Genomic DNA, 24,749 nt, shown 5'->3' on the forward strand with positions numbered 1-24,749 from the left:
TCTCCTGTATGTTATCTTCTGAAAAAGAATTGAGATTTTACATGATGTGGCTTATCATTTGCCTGTCTGCCCACATCAGAGAGGAGGCATAGCTCCACAGAGGCCAGCCTACATCAATTAGGAGCCGTCCTCCATGTTGTCACCTTGGCTTGGTTTGGACTGCCCATGCCAGGAGTAAATCCTGTAGCCTCTAATTCTATGAGTGGAGCCCCAAAACCATATTTTAAAGAGAAAAGCAATCCAAGTGGCATGCCCTCTGAAGGACACCTTGCTTCCATCATTCACTTCTGGATTTAGGTGATGAAACTTCATTTCTCATCCCTAGACTTTCGTATTTATTTACACTTCTGAATTCCACCTTTACTCTTCATAAGAAAAGTTGTGTGGCCCAGACTCTTGAGTATTGATTGATACCACCAGCACAAAACAAAAACTTCTTGACAGAGAGCAGCTCACATAGATCCATGGAATAATTCCTCTCGGTGGCCCTGCTTTGAATTTTACAGAACTGCACTTTGGTTTTCATGTGCCTTTGTGAGGGATAGTAAATAAAATCCTTCTGTGAAATTCACAAATGTATTCACTATGTTATTGGCACAGATTGTTTTAATTATGTTGTACAGTTAAGTTGTCACCTGTAGCTTCAAGATAAACCTAGGTTTTAAAATCTATCTTTTCTCTAAGCAAGGAAATTTTATAAATCCTGTTTATATAAGATGTCCTAGTTCCCCAAACAATCCTATTTTCTTATAACTCAGTATCAACTGAGTTCTGTTCTAGTACAACTATGTCTTTCCCAGCAGGTCTGTGCTCTGTCTTGTCCTTACCTGTCCTCTAGATCCTATGATATACTGATGATGCCTATCTGGTGCTAGAGGGACTGCCCTGACATAAATGTCTCCCATACAGCACTCCTCAGCCCCCTTCTCTGCAAGCACCATTTGCTCATTGATTTTGCCCCGCATCAGGACCTGTTTGGTTCCTTCTGGTGGCCAACTCCAGAGACTTTCCCAGATAGCCTGTCCTATCTCAGTGCTCTTATGTACCCTCTGTTTGGGCAGATTCCTAAGTCCAATCTCTCCTACCATCCACCAAGCTCCCAGTTAACATGGTTATGCATCACCATGCAATTCTCAAAATGATCTGAAATCATCTGTGTCACTAAACTTTCAGGCCACCACAATATATACTTCAAAATTATCTATCAACCATTCCACAGTGTTTGAGGGGCATTTTAAAGGCTCGTTCCCAGTCATGTTTTCATAAAACCCAGTTTGTCAAAATGAAGATGGTGCCTACTCTGCACTACACAATTTTACCTCCCTTTTGCATATAAATCACTGACTTATAATTAGACCCGTGCTTTTCATTTTCTTCCCAGTCATCTTCACAAAAAAAGCCATGAGGGGTTATTGCTTCACCACTGAGTTGCACAAGAAGAAAGACACACACAAGTATCTCCATTTGTTTTTTGTACATCTAAGTAAACCGTAACAGAAATAGAAAGAGAAAGTTATTATTATTATTATGAAAATACTGAATTTTAAAATTCTAACTCAAGAAATGTTTATAAAACAAAGAAGGGATAACATTTTTTAGAAATTATTCCTGAAGAGTTCCTTTACTTTAAAAAGTGTGGGTTGAAATAGTTTAATTTGAATCTGATAATAAAAGGCCCAAACAATCTGACCTTCTGAACAATTTTTTTTTCCGTTTCTGTGGTAGTTATTTATCTTCTTGAATTTTGTGGGGTTTTTTTGAGCTGATCTGTTATTTATATTTATTCATGTGCAATTAGCAAGTACCTATTTCCAATTGGATCCTTTTCTACACTCTCCACATGTGCCATTTCCCTCCATTTCACATCATAACTCCAAGGAAAATCACAGTCACCATTTTGTAGATGAGAAAGTTGGGACCCCCGACAGCTCCACAATGCATCCCACTCTCAGGACTTCTACTGCAAGATTCTGGGTAGGTCCGGGGGAAATGACTCAATTATTAAGTATATAGTGTCGACCTAGAACTTAGTGATGCAGTGAAAAAGTATGTGTTTTATTTTATTTAAACAAGTTAACAACCAGGTGTGATGATCCATGCCTATAATTCCATAGGCTCAGGAGACAGAGACAAGAGGATTGTAATTTCGAGGCCAGCCTTGGCAACTTAGTGAGACCCTGTCTCAAAAAGTAAAAAAGGGCTTTGAATGTAGGTCAGTGGCAGAGCATTCCTGAGTTTAATTCTTATAAATAAACAATGTCCTGCACTGTTATATTTTTTTAGTGATATGCAAAATTTTTAGATCTTATTTAATTCACTTAGCAAACTGATAAATACTATTATTATTATTATTATTATTTTATAACTGTATAAATGAGGAAACTGAGATACAGAAAAATTACGTAACATGCCCAAGATAATTCCATAATTAGGGAAGCCAAATTTCAGAACCCAGCAGTTGAGCTCCAGTTCTTACTTGTCACTACCATGCTAAAAATTGAAGTTAGGATTATGTAGGCAAGAGTGTGCTCAGCCATCAGAAGGAATGATATTTCTTCATAATGCTTTCCACAGTCTTGAAAATTCTGAATTTTGCATATAGCTCTGCTCATTAAGAATAAGAATGTTTTATGCACCTTGGCTCAGGTTTTTAAAAATGCAAAGGATGAAAACCATTGACTGGCAAGGGAAGTTAAAATGAATGTTCATCATGCTTTTTCCTTTGCAAAGGGTGCTTTCTAAGGAATGCATTATTCACTGAGAGAATTATAACAAAGCTGGGACATCTGAGTGAAACATATTTATATAATTATTAAATTTGAAATACAAAATATAAAAAAGTGAATGCTATCTAGAAAAAAATGTAAATTACACCCATTTTTAAAGCTTAAGTTCATACTTTTTCAGCATTAATGAAGAGTTGTTTATTTTTAAAAGAGGGAAATAAACCCTCTTTTAAAAATAAACCCACATGTGATGTGCTATTAAAGGTGGCAATGGAGACACGTCAAATTTTATTTATTTTTTATTTTTTGTTTGTTTGTTTATATTTTTATATCTGCCTGCTTTTCCCTGGGAATTTGTTTCTTTATAAACACTCTATCAGTCAGTGTCTGCCCCTTGTGGTAGGCTGAGGAGGCAGCAGTCCTGGTCCTTATTAGTGCAGGGGACAGAATGTGTGTGATGAGGGACCCTGTACCAAACTAGTCCTGTGGTTTTCTTAGGAAGGGTAGCTGGACAGTGAGAACCAGTAGACTAATAGATGGAGTGGGAGGCAGGGGTAGAGCTTGGGATGTCCCATGCTTCTAGGGTAGCCACAGCATCAAGGTCCCTACTGTGGTACATTCCTTGACATTTGTGACTGAGCTGGGAAAGCAATGTTACAGTTTGATGTGAGGTGAACCCCAAAAGCTCCTGTGTGAGACAATGCAAGAAGGTTTGGAGGAGAAATGATTGGGTTATGAGAGCCTTAACCCAATCAGTGAATTAATCACCTGACTGGATTCATTGAGTGGTAACTGAAGGCAGATGGGAGTGGCTAGAGGAGGTGGGTCATTAGGGGCATGGCTTTGGGGTATATATCTGTATCTGGCAAGTGGAGATCTCTCTCTGCTTTCTGATCATCACGTGAGCTACTTCCATGTGACGCACTCCACCACCATCATATTCTGCCTCACCTTGAGCCCGGAGGAATGGAGTCAGCTGTCTATGGTCTGAGACCTCTGAAACTGTGAGCCCTCAAATAAATTCTTCTTCTTCTATAATTATGATGGTCAGGTCTTTTGGTCGCAGTCTCAAAAAACCAGATTAAAACAGCAATAGCCCAGGAGTCAATCTCAGCAGTGTAGGAAGCCTGCTGACTTCCCTTTGTGTCTGGGAGACCAGATCATTGCTTAAATTTCTTCAGTAGGAAGGGAAGTGAGCCCATTTGACTCATCAAAAACTAGAATCCACTTTATTTTTTGTTTTGAGACAGAGTCTCAAGTTGTTGAGAGTCTAACTAAAATGCTGAGACCCTCCAGCTTGTAATCCTCTTATCTCAGCCTCCTGAAAAAGAAAAAGAACTGGGAATGTAGCTTATGGCAAAGCACCCCTGAGTTTGATCCCCAGTACCAAAAATAAAACAAAACAACAACAATAACAAAAAAAAAACATGAATCCATCATTCTATTAAATACATATTTGTATTTGTTAGAAAATGGCTATATTTTGTGGAATAATACAAATCAAAATGATGACTTTATTTATTTAATTTTTTACTTTATTTATAAATAGCTTTTTAATTATCAACAGAGAAATAAATATCTTGTTAAAATACAATTATGCCAACATCAAATAGAATATCTTTTATCTTTGTCCAAAATATTGATATTCAGGCAGTATCTTTATTAAAACTTCTTGTTAGCAACCTGGATATGTTTATAAGTAGCCTGGAGAGAATAAGAGGTTAAAGAAAGTGAGGAAGAATGAATAGATCAACACTGACTTTGAAGGAATCTATTTCACCTCTATTCATTATTTATAATTCAGTTTTCCGTTGAGACAATATTCTAGTAACTGTGGTGAAATACCATTGATTTCAAATAAAAAATGGGAATTAGAATTGGTGATTCTGACTAAGTATGATGGGAAGAAGTAGGCCAGCTCACAGCACTGTGAAGCTGTGGAAGACGATATGTCAACCCAGCAGTTCAGAGTCCTGGATCCACTCCCAGGTCTCTCACTCATCTGCTCCATGGCCTTGGGTATTTTGCTTAACCTCTGTGCTCACCAATTTCCACAGCTACAAAAGGGAGTTGATTACATGTCTGTGTGAGAAAACTTTGGGACACTTTAAAGTACAGTACAAAGGCAATAAGTAAACACAAAATTCTTTTAGGCGCTCTCCCTCCCCGGAATTGTCCCACTAAGATAAGCATTCTTCACACAGACACACACACACACATGTGTCTCTGGTGGGGAGGGGTGCTTGGGGTCTAGGAAACTTTCAGAGATGATGGATATGTGTATTTCCTTGATTGTGGTGATAGTGTCACAGATGTATGCATATGCCCGAATTATAAAATGTGCAGCTTTTTTAATTCACCAATTATATTTCAATGAAGCTAGGAGAGGAAATTCCTGGCAAACTCCAAGGAAATGTAGCTGAGAGGCTCACTTTTAAGATGCCTGACATCCGAAAGGAGGCTTGTTCTGGGAGATCCAGGACCCATCATAATGGGAGAGCCAGGTCTATAGGAACTTGCTCTGCCTACAGGAAATAATTGGATAATTTCCTTCCCCATCCCACACCCACAAAATATTTGTGGGAAAAAAAATTGAAACACCCCATTCTTCTTGGGATAAAATAAAATCATCCATGAGGGAGAGGAAACATGACCTGACAATATCATAACTAGCTTCATTGTCATACAGAGGTGAGGCAACAAGCAGTCATCCCCAAAAGTAAAAATGTCAAGGATCCAGATCACAATGTTTCTTTAAAAAAACAAACTAAATAATAATAATTAGCTATTAGCTGGATATGGTGGCACACACCTGGAATCCCAGCAGCTTCAAGGCCAACCTTAGCAATTTAAGGAGGCCCTGTCTCAAAATAAAAAAAATAAAGTAGGAAGGGCTGAGGATGTGGCTCAGTGGTCAAGTGCCCCTGGGTTCAATTCCTGGTAATAAATAAATAAATAAATAAATAGATAGATAGATAGATAAATAAATAGAAAATTTTAACAATGAAATCTAGTCAGTAAGAATCCAAACAAAGGAATAAGGAAAGTAGAAATCGAGATATGCGGTAAGCTCTGAATTTACAGTAAAGTACTATAAGTTTGACAATATAAAGATACAATTTAAGAAAATTTGGGACCAAAAAGAGAAGTAGTAGGAGACATAGAACATATAATTATACATTCAAAACAAGGGAGTTAGTCAATACTATCTAAAAAAAAAAATAGGGTTGAAATAACAATGACTCAAACTAAAAAAAAAAGAAGAAGAAAAAGACTATTACTTAAGAACTGCATTAAAATAATGTGGCAGGATTTTAGGCACTCAATGTACAGAAGACATGTCAGATGAGTCAACAACACCATGAGTCTCAGGTGATTGAATTTTTGATTGTCAACCATAATATAACTTTTCCAAATTTATTTCAGCCTTATTTTCTTTTAGAATCCATAGATTTGGGAGCTCCCTCTGGTGGCTGAATAAAATATGGTTTTTATATTAGTAATCCAAAAAAATAAACTAACTTAAATAAAAAGCTATCATCTACATTGAAATTTCCTATAGAATATGCAAGTCTTGATTTTTTAAGATATAGTAGTCATTGTGGCATGCTGATGATAGTGATGATGATGACGATGATGAGGAGGATAAGAGGGATTGTATGAAATCTGACTCATGTCGATTGCCACAGTCATAGAGGATGTGATCGAAAACAACCTGGCAAAACAACCAGAAAAGGCAATGTTACTTAAAAACATATTACACATAATTTTTAAAAGCACAAAATTTAAAAAATGAACAAAATTCTAGAAAGCAAAAAGGAAACTGGAAAAATATTCTGAGAATCCCAAACAGTATAAAAATTCTAGCATGCCTAACTACTAACAAATATGGCATTAAGAACAAGAGAGATACTAATAGCATTTTTCATTACTATAACCAATATTTTGTCTCAAGAACTTTATTATTTAGGCCAATTTGTTCGTTGTTAGCTCAAAGCAAAAAGAATTGCTTTCTCACTTGAAGGTTTCTTTGGTGAAAGAATTTATTTCTCTCTCATTCTTTCCTATTTCTCATAAAAGAATGAGTGTTGGTTGGTTCTTGACTCTTCCTTACCTTTTCTTTTCTTCCCACTGAGATGGGATGGATTATTATCTCTATCAGAGATAACAGAGAATAAAGTGAGAGCCCTGTTTTCTGAAATATGGAATGGACCCGAAAATTCTCATCTGACAAAATTCTTGGAAGCATCAAATATTCCTGCTATCGTCAGGGTTCTATTTCAAGTAAGTTTTCTCAGCTGATGATATACAGAGCACTCAATGCTATGGGGATGGATGTTCCAGGAGTAGCAAGAGGGACAATGGTTCTAATTTCTAGAAAGTTTATGGAAACGTGAAGACCATGAACTCTGCCCATCATTCCGTTCTTCCCCCAATTTTTTTATGCTTCTTTTTTCTACATGGTATCCTTGGGGACACCATAAAGAAAATAAGCCACGTTTATCTCTTCCTCTGTACTTGATTGAAATAAATTTTGAAAAGTTCAGAATGAAATATAGGAAAACAAAATCATTACCTTAGGTTTATAGATTCAACTTTCAGAATCTGAGCATGCTCAGAAATTGTCAAACAAAGTCATATGAAGAAAATACATTGCCCTTCACCTCTGAGGCCATGGATATTTATACAAGGGTATCTTCTTACACTTTGTTCTCTAGGTAGTCCAGGCCATGTTATGGGCAAACACAACAAAGAGAGAAGAAGGATTATCTGTCTCACAAGGTTATATTACCTAGGGCTCCGTTTTCCCTGGAAAGCTCTACTGAGCAGTATGAGAAAAACCTTAGGGGCATGGTTAATATTATGTCTCCCATTGGATTGGAGGAGGAGGAGGAGGAGGAGGAGGAGGAGGAGGAGGAGGAGGAGGAGGAGGAGGAGGACAGAGGGAGATTAGGTTGATAGACATCACTAGAGTTCAATTCCAGCTGCTTAGTATAATGACTCAAGGAGCTTTATAAAGTACCTGGACCTCTCACACAGAGATCCTGTTAGTAATGATTTGGGGAGAGGCACTAACACTGATATATTAAGATGCATCTGGGTAGCCCTAAGTTGCAGACTTAAATAGTCAAAGGAAAGCACCTTTCTGGGTAATAACTCCTTGACTTTCTTTCCATAGTCCTGTCCCCTTCTTGCCCACCACTGTTTTTGAGGAAATGTCGCCATGCCTTTCATTCACTAAAAACTTGTTCGAAGACACAAGGGTAATGGTGGCAAAAGAAGTGAAAGCAAAGAGAGACCGGAGGGACTTAACACTAGCCACAATCCAAACCCCCAAGTGATTCCACCTATGATTCTCATCTATCCCTCTAATTAAGTTTTCCTATAAGACATGAAGACCTTTCTGGATTCTGAGAAATACATCTGTGTCCCTTACTTTGTGTGTCTGTGCCTTATGATGAGGGTCCTTCCACCAAGACTTGGCTCTCTAGAAATCACTGACCACCTGGCCTTCAACTTTGAAATGAATCAATCAAAGTGTCAGACACCACCTTTAAGACTCTACAGTTGTTTGCTTGGTATGCCTCTAGAATTAAAAATGAGATGGTAAAAATTTTCCAAATTTTTACATTCTGTTTCCCTTTGAGTTATTAATTTTGTCTTTAAAGCATCTCTCTTTTCTCTCACTTTACTGTATTCAATAGTCCAGTCACTCAGGTCACCATCTAACGGCTTTCCATGCAGTTAACTTTAACAGCAAGGTCAGAGTCCTCACATCTGGCTCTGGCTCACTTGCTAGCTTCCAAACAGACCTCAGCAGCATAATCCCAGAGCTCCAGTTGGAATACCTGCATTTAAGCAGGTAATCCAATTCTTTTGAATTCCAAAACATACAGAACAAGTGTGAGGAATATATCCTATTAAGTCCATGCTATGTCCCTGTAGCAAGAAGTCTCTGCTTGGCTCCCAAACTGTCTGTGAAATCCTTCGAAGAGGTGAAAGAAGCCATGTGCCCACAGTTCTTGTGCTCTGCATGCCTGCAGAATGAGCACCACACGGACACCACCAAGGCTTACCACCTGTGCCCTCCAGAAAGGTTGCCCAGGGTGCGCTTGAGGCCACTTGTGCCAAAACTGGGGCAGGCAAGCTGCACTGAAAAAAAAAAAAAAAAATACAGAGCAGAATCCTGAAGCACTGGTGCTGGGCAGCAAGCCCATGGAAGGCACCCAAGGCCCATCCTCCAAAACTATTCTGTCCTAGAGCTCTGGGCCTGTGATAGGAAGGGCAGCTTGAAAATCTCTGAAATGCCTTCAGGGTCATTTTTCCATTATCTTGATGAACAGCACCTGGCTCCCTTCTAGCCACGCTAATCCCTTTATCAAAGCATCACTTGGCTGTGTCCTTGCTCCCTTTTTGTTTTCTTCATTCTTTACATAGGCAGGCTATGAATTTTCCAAATTTTTACATTCCGTTTCCCTTTGAGTTATTAATTTTGTCTTTAAAGCATCTCTCTTTTCTCTCATTTTACTGTATGCAGTTAAAAGAAGCCAGTAGCTCCTTTAACCTTCTGCTTAGAAATTTCTTCCATCAGGTAACCTAGTTCATTGCTCTTAAGTTCTGCTTTCCATAAAGTCTTGGTGCATGCACACAATATATCCAAGTTCTTTGCTGCTTTGTAACAAGGATGGTCTTTACTAGTTTCCAACACCTGTTCCTCATTTCTCAGACCTCACCAAAGTTGCCTTATACTGTTCATCTTTCTGACAGCACTCTAGTAATCTCTTAAGAAGACTCAGTGTTCTCTTCTGACTCTTCAACAGAATCTTCTATAATGCTCCATTCAGGAAGATGTAGACTTTTTCAAACTCCCATTACCCAATTCTACATATATATCCATATTTTCAAGTTGTTAAAGCAATACCTAAGGTCTCTAGTACTCATTTTTTGCCCAAGTTCAATTTGTGTTTCTGTGAGAGAATACCTGAGACTGGAAAATCTATAAAGAATTGAATTTGTTTCTTATAGTTCTGAAGGCTGCAAAGTGTAATATCAAGACTGTGGCATCTGGTGAGGAGATTCTTGCTGTATCATCCTATGTCAGAGGGGAAAAGATCAAGGAAGCACTCTTGCGTATGAGAGAAGGGGGCCCATCTTTTTCTAGGGAACCCACTCTGACTATGACAATCAAACTCCCAAGAAAATGGCATTAATCCATTCACCAGGGCAGAGCCCTCCTGGTTTAATGTCTTCTTAAAGATCCCACCCCTCAAAACTATTGCATTGGAGATGAAGTTTCTAACACATGAACTTCAGGAGACCTGTTCACATCAATGAATGTGCCAAATAATAATAGAGAGAGTCCATTACCAGAAAAATTCTAAAGGATTAGCTAACACTTTTTCCTTCTTTCTTCCACTGAAGAAAACATTTCAGAAAGCAAATGAATACCAACAATATTATAATAAATGAAACTATAAATACACAAATTTTTTTCTTCTTAAAAACTACATAATAGCACAAAATTGAAAATACTGTGAACTTGTAATGTACATCACAAAGAATCTAAAAATAACTGTGTGTTACAAGAGCATGCTTTTAATGTATTCTATAGGTTTTAATGTAGGGCAATGGGACTTTCATTGCACTTTACCTGCATTCTTTATTCAGTTCTCATAACATTCTTACAGGGTGGGAGATGAAGATACTATTTCCCTCATATCAACTATTGTTTTCAAACATGTAAGAAATGGTAATTCAAGCAAGCTATTCTGTTTTGCATACTTTGTGGGCAAGTCTTTTCTGCATGGATGGCTTTCCTGCATAGTGGACTAAGCCTGTGATGCATAAATGAAGAGACAGACAAGGAGAGAGGAAGAGAGGGAGAGACACTTTTAAGATTGAGTTTGCAAGGCTAACATTAGAAAACTTGTCCTGCCTTTAAACTGCTTCATCTACAACTAAGAAAGGTTGCTTTTATATCAGTGCTGTGGTTGGTATATGAAGTGACCCTCAAAAGATCCTAGGTTGATGTAAGAGTGTTCAGAGGTGGAAAGGATTGAATTGAGAGAGCTGTAGCCTAATCACTCTAGCCCAGTTCAAATGGACTAACTGGGTGGTAATGGTAGGCAGGTGGGTCCTGTCTGGAAGAGATAGGTCATGGAGGGATATGCTCTGGAAGGGTTCATCTTCTCTGTGGCCCATTCCCTGACCACTCTGCTTCCTGGCTGCCATGAATGGAGCATTACTCCTCCACAATGCCCTCCCACCATGATGTGCTGCCTCACCTTGGGCTCAGAGTAATGGAGTTGGCCTACCAAGAACTAAATCTGAACCAAAATAAATTTTCCCTCCTCTATGTTATTCTTGTTGGATATTTTGGTCACAGCCATGTAAAACCGAGTAACACAAATAGTATTTTCCAGAGTCTGTTCTACTAATTTATTTTTCCTTTGTGATACTTTCTAAAAAAATAAATAAATAAAGATACTAAATCTAAATAAGTTCTAGAGTATACTGCACATCATGTCTGATGTGCATACTGCAGAGTTACAATGCTCTTTTGATGCTGAAAAGTCCTGAAGAAAAAAAATCATGTTTAATAGTTTCATTTACTAGCATTTAACCATGGAAACCTTTTCTTTTGCAGTTCTGGTCAATATGAATCGGAACTGAGGAACACATTTTGGTGAAAATGGCTACATGAGGTGTTAACTGTTTCACTGTTCAAATAATCCAACATCCTATATAGTTTTGCTCATTTGTGTTAATAGGACAGAAAAAAATGGGTCATTTCTTATGGGAAACATAAAATCCTCCTCATAGAAACTGAATGCAATTCAAAAAGAGATAGCCAAAAAGAAGCAAAAATCAGAAATGTTTATCAGTTCTGAAACTAGTAAATATTGCCAAGACATATTACAAAGTTTTGGCAGGAAGTACTACCAAATACAGTAAATTTGAATCAGTGTGAAGAAAAAAAACATCAAAAGTTGAACTGCAACTTCCTTTCCTGAAAATGTGCCATTTTCAGGGAAGTAAGTAAAGCAAATATTGCCAACTCTCACTGAGTGAATAACTGGGGAACAAGTCTAGAAGAACAGGCAGCCTTGGGAAAGATGAGCTCTGTCCTAGACTGTCCCCAAGATAAACAAACACCCAGAAAATGAGTAGCCACTCCTCAGTATATTGTTATTGTTTGTTCAGTATTCCACTATTTTCAAAAATGACATATTTTTCCTCCATATGGCAATAGGGAAGGAATCCTCCCGATATCTTTATACTCTAGGAGCAAAGGTGAGCAATTTTCACAAATGCAAAGGTGATTGTGCATAGGCCATCAAACTAAAAGCCCTGAAACTGTTTTCCAACCTCCCTCTCATTTATCTACCTTAAAAGGTGAATAATCCACAAAAAAGGGGTACTCCTCCCCACATCAACGCAAGACATAACACACAACACTGTCCTTTCCCTCACCAATTTACGTACTGTGGAACTCACACGGCATTCTACAATTGTAATGTGGTACATTTCTTCCCCTGACCAAATGAACAGAAAATAAAAGCAAAAATAAAGTTTCCCATGACAAGAGCTCTTTTCCTACCTGCCTGAGATGCAGCATAACTGAATTTATAATTCATTTTTAAGAAAGAATAAAAATGGCAGCCAGGGAGAAAGTGGGGAACCATGAATAATCATTCTATGCTATTTGGGCAGCAAAATTTGTTTTTCACAGTCTTTGTCTTAAGGTAAGTTTAAGCAAAAAAAAAAAAAAGTTTAAAAAATATGGAAGAAAGCACAGCATATGGAACACAGATTTTTCATATTCTTTGCAAAAATGTTTATTTCCTGGAAAAGAGGAAAAATTTAGAGAAACTATAGTGTCAAGAGTATTCTAAACCTATAAAATAATACATAATATTATTTATAGGGAATTCCCTTTCAAGTTCCAAGGTAAATTATTTACTATATGTAAAGTTCCTAATTTTGTGCTTATAAATTTGAAAACCTGCTTGAAAGAATCATTTCCTAGAAAAAGAAGAATCAAATTGTCGGTCAACAAATGTGGAAAAGTGTTCATCATCTCTAGCAATTACAGAAATGCAAATCAGAACTACTCTAAGATTTGATCTCACTCCAGTCATAATGGCAATTATCAAGAAAACAAGCAATAATAAGTGTTGTCGAGGATGTGGAGGAAAAGGTACACATATGCATTGCTGGTGGGACTGCAAATTGCTGTAATAACTATGGAAAATAGTATTGAGATACCTTAGAAAATTTGGAATGGAGCCACCATTTGACCCAACTATCCCATTCCTCCATCTATACCCAAAGGACTTAAAATCAGCATACTATAGTGATGCAGCCACATCAATGTTTATAGCAACTCAATTCACAATAGCTAAACTATGGAACCAACCTAGATGCCCTTCAACAGATGAATGGATAAAGAAAACATGGTACGTACACACAATGGAATATTTCTCAGCCTTAAAGAAGAATGAAATTATGGCATTTGTAGGTAAATGGATGGAAGTAGAGAATATCATGCTAAGTGAAATAAGCCAATCCCCAAAAACCAAAGGCTGAATGTTTTCTTTGATAAGTAGATGCTGGATGCTGATCCATAGTGGGGTAAGGGAGGAAGAATGAAGGAATTTTGGTTTTTATAGAGGGAGTAAGGGGAAGAATGGGGCTATGGGGATGGAAAGGACTGTAGAATGAGACTGACATTATTACCCTATACATGTATGATTACACTACTGAACTGACTCTGCAGCATGTATAGCCAGAGGAATGAGAAGTTGTGCTCCATTTATGTATCATATGTCATAATGCATTCTACTGTAAAACAATAATTAATAAATAAATAGAATCAAATTGTCTTAAGACAAATCAAGAGTGAAACACTGAAAAGATACACACACTATATGTACATAAGATATGCACATGTCAAAAATATATGTGATATATGTTATACATAAAACATACATATATATGTATGTAAATAAAAGATTATATATATATATATATATATATATATATATATATATATATATATATACACACACAATATTACCTGAGAATTCATCCAGATTTTAAGTATGATTTTTTTTATGAGTTCACAGAAAGGAGAAAATATTCACACTATTTTACATAAAGTTAATATAACCCTAAAACAAACAAAAAAACACAACCAGAATAGCCTAAAAATGGCCACAGACCTACCTCAACCAAAATTGGTAAAAAAATTAAACATTTGTAATCCAGTCCTTTACTGAAATTCTGTTACATGACCAACTTATGCTTAACCTCAGAATATAAAAATGGCTTAGTGCTTGAAGGCTTGTTAGTATAATTTTTCCCAAATAAACCAAAGGAAACTCTGTAATCATCATAAATACCAAAAATCTATAGAACATCTACATTAAAATTTTCTGAACTTCTTTATAAAAACTTTTTAATAAGAGTTTTGAAAGTTTGAATTAGCAGGGATAATTTTTTCTATTATTATTATTATAATGATGATGATGATGATGTTAGGCAAAAATTTTGCTGAAAATTGCTTCCTATGAATATAGAGTATAGTTAACTAAAAAGATCAGAATTTATAAAATAATTTTTATTTGCTGATAAAATAGTTTTTTGCAGGAATAAAAAATATATTGACTATAAATAATTTAAAATAAGAGACCAGCAAAGATATTCAGTTAAGAAATTAATATTTTTATATCTAGCTTTCTGACAGCAAAAATATAATTAAAATAAAATAAATATATTCCATTTCCAATAATAAGTGTTATGCAATAGTCTTAAGTACATCAAAACATTACTTGTGAGAGATGAAATTAAATGCGCTTTTTTCCTTCTTTTTCAGTTGTCTGTTGCTTATTAAAATGTATTAATTTTATTATAAATAACTAAAGGTCCATTTTCTTTAGCAATGGAGAATAAAGCACATTAGGATAAACATCAACATATTTTCTCATTCTATTTTAATAAATGATAAATACTTCATAGAATTATTTGTTAGTACTAGAACAAGTCCTTTGAAAACATATGGCTCAAGCCTGCATATTCAAATAAGAAGTCTAGGGCCTCATATTATAGGATTTGTTTAAGGTTTCCATCATCGGCTCAGCTCTGATTAAAACTTGGGATTTCTAATTTTTTTTTAAGAACTTCTAATTTTGAGTGTATAGTTATTTTGTTTTTTCTTCACTTTTCTTATCTGTTTCATACTTTGTTACACTAAAAAGAGTCATTCTTAGCTATTAATGATATTTGTTTAATTTGGCATATTATGGAATATTAATAAAACCTCTCTACTTACTGTAAGAATTTCTGCTTGGACTCAAAATCTGTCAATGGTGATTTTGGGATTCAGACTAGCTGGGCATAGAAAATGCACATAACTTTTCTCATCTGATACAGCCATTTCTGAAATAGCCATAAGATGGTATTTTGGGTTAAGGAGATATATAAGAATATGCTTCCCTTTTAAGGGGTCCCTTTGCCCTCTGCTGCCCTCCCTATCTATCCACAAACAGAACTGCTAAAGGATACATTTCCTCCACATTCATAAAATCTATATCCTCCTTGCCCATTCATAAAACTATCCAGACTAAAAGTTTTCATGGCCCGAGTTCAGATATTATTACTCTCCTCATCACATAGCTAGACTAATTTATAACCTTGTTTCCATAATTCCCATCCACAAACTTGATTCAGAAACACAGTTCCTTCTTTTAAATCTGGTTATAAAATACAAGGTTAGTTGAACATTGCTTCAATGGTCGACATTAATTATTAATATGTTAAAGGACTAAGTTACAAAGTACAAACTATCAGCAACAGGAATACTAAGTGAATCACAAAAGTACAACAAGAACAGTTTGGGGCTGGGGATGTAGCTCAGCTGGGAAAGTGGTTGCTTAGCCTTCATAAGGCCCTGGGTTCAATTCCCAGCCCCACCCCCCGCCAAAAAAACTACACAATTTAGTGAGGGAGTAATCCTGGTTAGACTTCCCAGGAAACCGGGGCAAGGGAGAGTCTAAGGGTAGAACTGCAGTGATTTTGACTAGTCATGGAGTGCCCAGCTTCCCCAAGCCATGAGGACACCTCTCCTGCACGCCTACCCCACATTCCTCATCCATTCTCCTAGATGACTCTTTTCTGGAACATTTCTCTCCTCCTTCCTTCAAGCCTCTTCTATCTGCTTATTGTCACACTTGGATGAAAAATATGCTTCCTACTTTATAGGAAAAAAATAATGAAACATCAGAAGACACCTCACGGGTTCCCATCATTATATATGCAGTAACAACTTCCTCACATGATCTGTTTTCCTGTTATTACTGACAAACTGCCCACATTCTCATCTAAAGCCAACCCCCAATTAATCACAAGGATGCCTTGAACCTAGCCTACCCAAGGAAACAGCTCCTCAAATGTCCCTTCTTTCCCTTGAATCTTCAGTTCCGTCTCTGCTCTGGGTCATATCCATTACCATACAACTATGTTGTTATTTCTTACATATTAAGTTTTTTAAAAAGAACACACACCTTCAACTCTCTGGACCCATCTCTCCCTTCAGATTCTGCCCTTGTACACCGCTATTCCTCTTTCTCCTGCCTTTGCCCCTCCACTGAACCTTGCATAGATAAAACCTCTAATGACCTCCAGGTTGTTAAAAGGACTCACAGATTCTCAGCTTTCACTTCATTCCATCAGCTAGCTGCAGTGGAAATGAATCTGAATTGGCTTTCAAGACTTGCTCCTGATTTTCTCCCTCCCCCATTGACTCTCCTCCTCTGCTGCTTTTGGTAGCCCTTCCTCTTCTTCCAAACCTTTCAATACCCAGGTGCCTCACTGCAACTTTCCTCTAATTACCTTCACTGGCAAAGGTGATTCCATAGTGATTCATTACTTTCAATATCACCCAATCATGGGTTTATGTCTGCAACTTAATATTCTCCCCTGAACTCCATATCCACATATCTAAGGATTTAACATGACAACTGCACTTTAAATTAACATCACCATAGCAGAGATTCTCTTCTAACTGCTGTTTCCCTTTCTCATCTCACTTAATGAAATTACCATCAAGGTAGCTGCTCAGACACAACACCTTAAGCTTCTCCTTGATGTGTCTCTTTTCTTCATATTCTACATCCAATCTGTTAACAAATACTGATGACTGTACCTTCAAATTACATATAGGATCTAACCTCTCCCTAACACCCTCATTGTTAGCATCCTGGACTAAGTACTAAATTCTCTCACTGGGATTATTACAACATTCTCCAAACTGGTTTTCCTACTTTCATCCTTAACCCACTCCAGCCTGTTCTCAACAAGACAGCCAGAGTAAACCTTTGTAATTGTAAACTTACAACCTTAAATAGATGGTTTTCCACTTTAGATTTCAAATTTTTACAGTTGCCTATGAAGCCCTGCACATCTTGCCCCATCATTGCCTGTCTGACCTCCTCTCCTGTTGTTCTTATCCTGATGATCCTTTGGCTTCAGCTTCAGTGGATTTCCTGGTATTCCTGGAATGATGAAACTCTTTATCTCAGAGCCATTGCATTTACTGTTCCAAATCCTCTATCCAATCTGTTAGCAAATGCCAATGTCTCTACTTGCAGTTAATTCCAGAATCATACCTCTTCTTAATGCAAAATGTACTCACATTTTTTTTTTGCTCCATTTATCCAGAAGGGTCTCTCTTTGCTCACATAGCACTGTACCATAGAAGCTTCTCATGCTCTAGGTATTCCCCAGCTCCTGTACATATATTTACTTTTCTTCATAGTACATATAGCCATCTTATACATTCTTATACATGATGTATAAGAATAGGAATAGAAGCTCCATAAGGGCAGAAATATTTGGTATTTTGTTCACTCATATATTTCCAAAATGACATACCAACAAGGGTATTACTGTTATAAATCACTATCACAATGGAATTATATCTAGCATACATTAAATAATTAATAAATAATCTTCAAACATTAAAGAAAGGCAAATAGATTATTTAAAGAAATGTTCTAAGTCTTGAGAAGTTTAGAAATGTTACCCTGTCAATATTCAGAAGACCTATCTTTAAAGCAAAAAGCATTTGTTCTTAAGGGTTTTATATTAAACCAGTTGACTAATTCCTGGTATAGTTTCAACCATGCTCTCCTGGGAAATTCAAATAGTTAGAAGGATTTTGAGCTAGCACTGTAGGATTTGGTATTTTCTACAAATACAGAAAACTGATAATATGGCTGCTCTTACCAGCTTTCTTTGTTGTTGATACTAGGTAGACCCATATGCCTTCTTTCCAGAACCATTATAACCCAGAAGCATTAAAAATTCTTTCCAAGTTGAGTTTGGGAAAAGCAGGATGGGTGATCTATCTTACAAAAGAGAAATAACTTCTATTAAATCAGAAGACTATTGATTTGGTAAGTAAATCCACCCCCGCCCTTTCTCTGCATCTCTGTTTTTCTGTTTTCTCCCCTCCATTCACACATAGGCATCACCACTCAGAGACACTTCTAATTACAATGTGTAAAATCTGTCTTGTAGACTGTTTAGATCTTGTGTTCCTTATCAGACCTTTGTGGCAAAGGAGGAGCATCCACATGTGCTGGTGAAAGAACTGAACATTACTAAATCCTAGTATAAATATTAGAACCTGTGGCATGTAACTGAAAACATAGTGAGAAATTTTCACTAACTGTACCATTTATATTAAAGCATAATGAAAGTCTCCACAATTGTAAATTATTAGATTATTTCACTTAACCAAGTGAAATAATATCCCAAGAAGGCAGATTAAAAAATAATTCAGAAACACACCACTAAAACTGTCTTTTAATTAGGAGAAGGAGTCAAGTTAAATTTTAAGATGAACATATTCATTACTATATCCCTACTTAGACAGCATGCACCAAGTTAAATCACAAAATGGGATAGCAAATTAGTGCAACCACTCTGGAAAGCAGTATGGAGATCCCTTTAAAAACTTGGAATGGAACCACCATTTGACCCAACTATCCCACTCCTCTGTCTATATCCAAAGGACTTAAAATCAGCATACTACAGTGATGCAGCCACATCAATGTTTATAGCAGCTCCATTCATAGCAGCCAAACTGTGGAACCAACTAGATGCTTTTCAATAGATGAATATATAAAGAAACTGTGGTATATATACACAATGGAATACTACTCACCATTAAAAGGGAATAAAATTCTGGCATTTGCAGGTAAATGGATACAGTTGGAGAATATCATGCTAAGTGAAATAAGCCAATCCCTAAACACCAAAGGCCAAATGTTTTTTTCTGATATATGGATGCTGATCCCATAATTCGAGGAGGTGGGATGGGCAAGGGAAGAATGGAGGAACTTTGGATTGAGCAGAGGGGAGTGAGGTGAGGTGAGGGGGCATGGGAGTGGGAGTGATGGTGGAATAAGGTGGACGTCTTTATCCTCAGTACATATGATTGCACAAATGGTGTGATTCTACATCATATACAACCAGAGGTGAAAAGTTGTGCTCCATTTTTGTAAAATGAATCAAAATGTATCCTGATGTTTGTTAGAACAAACAAAAATTAAAAATTAAAAAAGGAAAGCAACCAAAAACAGATAAATCACAACAGACTACAGAATTTCATGCTTTAAAAAGAGGAAATTTTTTAAAAAACAGAAATGTCAGTCTATCACATTTTATTATAAAAATGGGAAAAGCAAAATAATTTTAAGACAGATTATTCTAAAACATTTGAGTATTAAAATATATCATAAAATTAAAAGGCAACTAATAAATTGGAAACATTTTATCACCAATGGTATAAAAGTTTAATATAATTTAAATCAATATGAATAGCCTCATACAAAAATAGGCAGCCTTTGAATAGTCATTTTATTGAAGAAATACTAAATATCATAAGTAACAAAATAAGTGCTCAATAAATATATGAAAGTTCCAATTCACTAATAATGCCAAGAATGAATATTCAAAATAATAGTGAAGTAATATTTTATGAACATATGGAGATTCCTGAAGATGTTTAGGCAAAAGAGTGCTATTATCACATATGCATTTTGTCAGATTACTATGGCTGCTATAAAAAAATGAAGGTAGAAAAATTGGGAAGTGAGGGGTCAAGGAAGATGCTATTACAGACTATAATGAAAGTAGAATTTTTTTTAAAATGTTAAATATAAAGAATACCAACCATATAACACATTTGAGAATATCTCTTATGTTCACTCAGGAGGGGAAGTGCATTATATCATGCATTATATCATTATATTACATCTAATAAAAACTAAGTATCATAAACCAACTTATTCATCCAAGCTGCAGAATTTAAAGCTATTATTACAGCTTGTAGAAGAAATTGCAAACGCCCTTTTCTTAGCTGTTCATACCACCAAGATCTTATCCATGTAAGCAAATTCTTTCTATACTGTGGCCTCCTTCCAGTTAAAGTGATGAGACGGGTTCCCACAAGCTGCAGCCTCCAGTAAGTCAACCACCTTCAACAGTAGAACTTCTCTTTCAGACATGCACAGGCTACATGCAGACCTAGCCTGGTTTCACAAAGGGAGTAGGATTGTTAGTGTCATCTTTTGGTAGTGACACTGTTTTGCCTTCTTTATGTGGATCTTTTTATTCTTTCTGTAGAGTAACTTCAAAATATTTTTTACCATCTTTTGCCTTTCCTCTATCACTCTTTGAACTGATTTGATATCTGAATTGAGAGAGGGAAAAGATACAGCTTAGGAGTGAACAACACATACTGAAACTGCACTGCCACAATTTCATTAGTTCATGACCTTGAAGTCATGTCTTATCTTAGTGTCTCCTTATCTTTAAAAAGAGGTTAAAAATAATACCTATTGTGGGGAGAAATGTAAAAAGTAGCCCTAGTTCTTTACTCCTATACTTAGTACATTGACTTTGTAGAATTTCTTATTAAGAAGCAGTCTTTCCCCTACCCCTTGAACTTGGGCTAGTGTCTTGACTTGCTTCTTCCAATAGAATATGTGAGAAATGACATATAAAAGCATAGAAGATAATGGCAGCAATATGTTTCAAGTTATTACAGAGCTATAAGTCACTGAGGGAAAATAGATCAGGAAGTACTTTTACTGATAAGAGAAGCCTACAATACATTAGAAGTTAAATTTCAGTAGTGTAATCACTCAGATAGTGGCTATCAGTGATATAAAACTATTCAATAAATAGAGCAGAGCTTTCCTCTTTTAAATTTTGTGAAATAGTACCTATTATAATTCTTGAGGGGGAGTAGAATTACCAATTGTGGTTAAAATGTTAAATTTTGCACTATCTTGTATGAAGAGTTGTATGAGTGTAAAATAAAAAGCAGCATCCTGTAATTTTAGGGAAAGTAATGTTGTGATATTGGATTGTCTTAGTAACTTTTGAGGAGATTGTATAACGATTTCTGTACTCTTATATGTCAATAAGATGTTCATATATCTTTTACCTTTGTGAATTCAGTATATTCTTTTGCCACTTTCATCATCTTCCTTTATTATTCCACCATTTCTCTAATAGAATTGAATTCTTATGTTTTCTTTTTTTCGTATTATTGAATCTTTAAAACAATATTATATGTGAAAATCATGCAGTGTTAAAATGGCTGTTTTGAGTTAAATTACTTAAAGGATTAGTCACATTTTTTTTTTCTCATGAGCAGTTTTAGTTTCTAACTTTGCTATGTCCCAAGTGGTATGTAAAGTTCTAGAGGGTAAGAACTGTGACTTCTGTACATAGGTCATTCAGATTAACTCCTTTATGTATAATATGTTTGCAAGTTAATAAATAAAAATAGACATTGAAAAAAAAAAGAATATGTAAGAAATGAGTTAGGAGACCTGAGCTTCAAGAGGCAATGTGTGCTTCCACTCTTTCTCCTTGGAACCTTGATATAACCATGTGGTAAACCCAGTACAGCCTTCTGAAAAATGGGCCATACACAGATGGGTCACATAGTTTACAAAGCATCCTACAGACCCCACTCACACCCAACGAGTCAGTGGACCAGGGAGGGAACCCAGTCAATGACTTTTGAACCTGGCTCAGATTAGCACAATGACTTTTGTAATTTGCAATTTTTATATGTATTTTAAGTTTTAGAGTGGTTTATTAACACAGCATTATTGTGGCAATAGATAACTATTACACTATTTCAGAGGGTGAAGGCTTAAATGAGAAAACATGCCAAGTGTTTAAAAGAAGGCAGGCATTTAATAAGTGCTATTTAAATGTTTTCCTTTAATCATTTCTAGTGGTGTTGGTGGTGGTAGTAGTAGTAGTAGCAGAACTGAAATTGGATTGGAAATGTGGATCTGAAAATTAGCATAAAGTGGCTATAAAAGAACATGACAAAGTATGGGAGATCTCAGCATTTAGAAACCTATAATTTCACCTGCTCTCTTAAGTATGACAGGTAGAAGCATGCATTTATTTCTGCTATGATTGACTTAAAAACTTCCCAAAATTTATAGACATAAAAATTACAAAATTCAGGCTGGGGCTGGGGCTCAGCAGTAGCACACTTGCCTGGCATTATGTGAGGCACTGGGTTCGATTCTCAGCATCATGTATAAATAAATAAAATAAAGGTCTATCAACAACTAAACTAAATTAAAAAAAAATTTAAAACATTACAAAATTCGACAAAAATATTGAAAGCAGGAGGAAACATAACACATGAGACATGTCAACAAATTTTTTAAATATGGGACATGGTAACTGACTTAGCAGAGTGAAGGAAACTGTAAGCAAAAGAGCACCTGGAGAGAAGATATAAATTAGAAGAGAATAGGTTCTCCTTAATAGAAGGCCTTTTCTCAAGTTCTGTGGAAGGTAGGAGTAAAGGATTTAGCTAAAAGTCCAGACACTATATTGTAGCTTATTTTGAGCCCAGTCCCACAGCCCTATCACACAGAAATATGCAGAGACTGTTTCATTCATCTTCCCATCCCCTTCCAAGGGTCTGAAGTTTTATTTTTTGGAGAACCCCAGAACACGAGGTAGTAAACTTTGGTACAGAAAGCAGAGAGGAAGAAGGACTATGGTAAAAGACAGAAATTAAGGGGTTTAAGGAGAAGTCTGAGCACTTAAAGGTTAGACCTCTCTACCTCCCTCTCGTTACCCAGGCTTATAGCAACTGGAAGAACCTTCTCTGCTTTTAACAAGAGGAATAGAGAACACAATTTTTAAAAGGGGAGGACTCAAATAAATGAAGATAATCCATGCAGAAAATGAACATTAAATCTGTCATTTAAATGAACATTTAAATCTTCTCAACATAAAAAATACAAACATTATAGCCACCAAAAAGGAGCAGGGCCCTATATAAAAGAATGAACAAAGAATAAAAACTCTTGGAAATAAAAAATATAAGTTGTAATTTAAAATTCAGTAGAAGGCTAGGAAAATAAAATAAAAATTTCCTCATATATTTAAACAAAAAAGAGTGGATAATGGAAGACAAAGTATGAGAAAGTCAGAAAATTATCTCAGGAAGTCCATTATCTGATTAATGGGAGATCAAGGGCCAGAGAGGAAGAAAATTGAGGATAAGTAATTATAAAAGGAAGTCTGCCACAATTGTAAGACATAAGTCTCCAGACTCAGATAGACTAACATACAACAAATGAAGTAAAGCACATGGAAAAGCACATTATTTAAATCCAGAATACTGGGGATAAAGAGATGAATCTAGTAATTTTTACTGAATCACTGACAAGAAATGGTCACATCTGAAACTAAGATCAGAATTAAACTTCTCAAGAATATTTAGTCTAGAAGACCTGGGAGAATGCCTTAAGGTAAAAATCTCTAAGGAAAATTATTGGGAGTTCTATACCCAAGCAAACTACTCTTTATAAGTATAAGGGTAAAATAAGGATAAGAATATATTAAGGGAAATTCTCAAAATATTGATCTCTTACTTAGGGTAATGGAGAAAATGAGTCCACAAAAATCTTCCAAATGTAGAAATATAAAACATTAAATGAAATAAAAATAAAATCTTCAAAGCACCTTTACATTAACAAGAAAATGGATAAATTGAGAGAGAAGACAAGAGCTAAAGTGGTAAAGCTAACAATGCAAAGGAAAAGCTCTGAAGTTCAGCTGAACTGTTTTTGATCTCATGAGCCTATAGTATTAAAGTTGAGGTCTGATCCTACCAAAAATTATTATTCACTGTTTTAAACAGAGACACCAAAAAGATATGCCTTCATTGTAAGAAGTAACCAAGTAAACCAATCCTTGTATAAACTTAGCTTCCTTTCCATCCTCAGGACATTCTGAGAAATACTAAAGCATGAATTCAGATTAAGATGGCCTCAGACTGGAAGTGCCTCCAGTAACACAGAACAAGCAAACAAAATTCCTCTCTGGAGGAAGATACCCATCATCCTAGAAATTCTAATTAATTTTACAAATAATTTTTCAAAATCAATGTCTAGCATGCAAACACTACCAGGTATACAAAGAAACAAGAACCTGTGAGTGAAACCAAACAGAAACAAAAGCAGGAAGAAACATCCACAGACATTGGATACTCTAATCTTATCATAAATAAAATTTAACATGATGAAGCATTGTCGCGACCCCTTGCCCGCAAGGAAGACGCAACTCGGGAATCTTCTTTCAGCGGTTTATTCAGGCCCTTGATATTTCTTCTACTAATTCCTCGGATGCCCCTCCCAGCCTTAATATAGCATCTCAAGCCCCAATGCGAAGCTGCCACGTGAACTTTTTCATAGGGTGCTGAAAAACCATGCGCCAACTCTCCCAAATAAGGAGTTGTTTGTCACATACCACAGCGGAGCCAGCACCATCTTGTAATGGCGACCATAATCTGCATAAGTGGCAGAGGCAGCTCACCACAAAGCATAAGTTTATTTTATTCAATAATTTTTTTTTAAAGTTTAAATATTTCAACAGGATATTTTAAAACTATTAAAAGTA

The 24,749-nt window shown here is 36.1% G+C and overlaps 1 long non-coding RNA gene across 2 annotated transcripts in view; it reads right to left on the reverse strand.

The window, feature by feature from the left end:
• Positions 1-4,235: 4,235 nt before the first annotated feature.
• The window catches only part of LOC120892965 (uncharacterized), a 31,182-nt gene continuing 10,668 nt past the window's right edge, over positions 4,236-24,749 (reverse strand). For both annotated transcript variants that reach the window (XR_005737823.2, XR_013423937.1), the window contains exon 2: positions 4,236-6,441. This is a non-coding gene — a long non-coding RNA (uncharacterized LOC120892965). The remainder of the gene's footprint in view (positions 6,442-24,749) is intronic.

Source organism: Ictidomys tridecemlineatus, chromosome 7 (genome assembly GCF_052094955.1).
Source record: "Ictidomys tridecemlineatus isolate mIctTri1 chromosome 7, mIctTri1.hap1, whole genome shotgun sequence".
NCBI lineage: Eukaryota > Metazoa > Chordata > Mammalia > Rodentia > Sciuridae > Ictidomys > Ictidomys tridecemlineatus.